The following is a 2,203-nucleotide window of genomic DNA, read 5'->3' on the forward strand; positions in this document are numbered from 1 at the left end:
ACGTATGTATTTAAAGTTTATGTAAATTTCGGTATGAATAGTTAGCATGTCCCAAGTATAGGTTCATTAAGTCTATACTGAAACAGTTTAACTTTTCATATAATACCTAACCTTAGGCGCAACTCAATAACTAACTATGTTGCCCTAATTCGTTCACTAATCTCTATCTGTTTTTCTGTCATTAAAACTTTACAGAATTTTCTTTGGTTTTTATCTTTTCTTTAACTTCTTAACTTTCCTTTATCTTTGTCTCACTATCATGTTATTACCACTCCCTATGTGTTTTATGAAGGTAATTATGAGATTCTGCACTTAAAGTTGTCTTTCTAAAGCTTTTACAGAAAATTGCATTTTCTGTATTATTTTATTATTTTTATTAAAATATTATTTTTAATTAAATATTATTATTTAATATTTTATTATTATTTATTATTTTATCATTAAATTTTCAAAAATTACCTTACTTTTACCTTTTCACTTTCAAAATTAACTTTTTACCCCGGTAATTTTTAATATTTCTACTTTAACCACCCTAACTTTCAGAAATTACTAAATAACCCCTTAAACACAAAAAATTTTACTTCCTTGCCCTTTTAAGGATCTAAAGCCTGTTCTTCATCACACTCAAAGTGTTCTTCGTATTCTTCGTAAATTCTTCAGATTCTTTCTCTGTTTTTACCCGTTTTTCAGTCTTTTCAGCAACCGATTTTTACCAAAATTCATAATAAATTAGCAGCCACTAAAACCCCATCTTTTCTACATAATTTTAACACAAATTGAACCCCAATTTAAGGGTTAGGGTTTCATTTTCCAGCAGCCACAAGAACACAAGTTCATAGCTTGAATTTCATCAAATTTCATCAAAATTTCACCAAATTTTCAACATGAATCACTCATATAAACAATCAATTTCAAGCACAGCCAAACCATATCATAATTACATAACTCAAACACAATCAATCAAGATTAAATTCGTCAAACCCTACCTTGATTTGCTGCTCCAAATCCGGGTACTCTTTGAAGTGTTCTTGAAGCACTTTTTCCTCTTAAATCACATCAAGAACAACTTTAAATCCACAAACCCTCAACTGACCAAATCTCTCTCAACATGTTAGGAAGGGATATCTCACCTTAGACTTGCTAGAAATTAACATTTCTTGGCCCTCAAGTCAAGTTAAGCAAGATTCCTACGGAAGAACATCAAGAAAACACATGTTTAAGCATGTTTCCTTGAAAACCGAATTGAAAGGGGAAAGGAACAGCCATCGCACCTTATTTCCATCATTGATAAGTTACATGGTTATGTAGAGGAAGAAGAGAGGATCATTTGGTGAAATCGGAATTTTGATTTGAGTTTCAGTTCAGAAGAAATCAAGTTTTGAAGATTAAGTGTTCATGAAAGTTTCTCTCTTTTCTCTCTTGTTATTTTCGGCCAAAGGGAGTAAATGACCAGCCTTGGAGTGGCTTGGGGGTGTAGGGTGAGTTTTTATTGGTTGGCTCGGAGATAGATTAAAATAATATTAAAATATCTCAGGTGTATAACTACTAAAACTAGATGTATCGGAACAGTTGTAAAAACATCTCTAAAAAATCTTTTCTGAGCTACTAGCATAAATGACACTAGTAACATATTTATCATGAGAATATAACATGTATGATGAAGCCTTAGCATTGCTAAAGTCATCAGAGAGTGCTAGTGCTAAGCTGCACCAGTAAACTGTGAACCTGGTTAAACCGATTTTCTGTTTTTAACTAAAACTGACCAGGTAACCTTATAATATCATTCAAGAAGATTATAATACTCATATAATGATGATATTATCCTATTATCTCTCTTCTCTCATTAATCGAGTCCGCTTCGTCAAACAGAGACTATTTACAAAAACTAGAATCAAAACTACTAACTGATACGGTTCAAAAACTATGTTCTTCATGACTGCATTATCGAGCTTGCCTCAGAATAGATTCTATCTTAAAGATGACATAATGAAAATAAGGATTGAGATACTTGATGATATAGCAAAAGTTCTCCCCTTATTGATCTTCCGGAGAAATCCGTATTTTCTAAAAAGATCTCACGTACTCGAAAATCGGGGTTGTTACACAGTGAGAGATGCCTTGTCTCGCCCATCCTGGAAGGCTGTTATGGATGTAGAGTATGATGCTCTAATGAAAAACCACACATGGAATTTAATCATTTTAC

This window comes from Arachis hypogaea, chromosome 1 (assembly GCF_003086295.3).
Source record: "Arachis hypogaea cultivar Tifrunner chromosome 1, arahy.Tifrunner.gnm2.J5K5, whole genome shotgun sequence".
Lineage (NCBI taxonomy): Eukaryota > Viridiplantae > Streptophyta > Magnoliopsida > Fabales > Fabaceae > Arachis > Arachis hypogaea.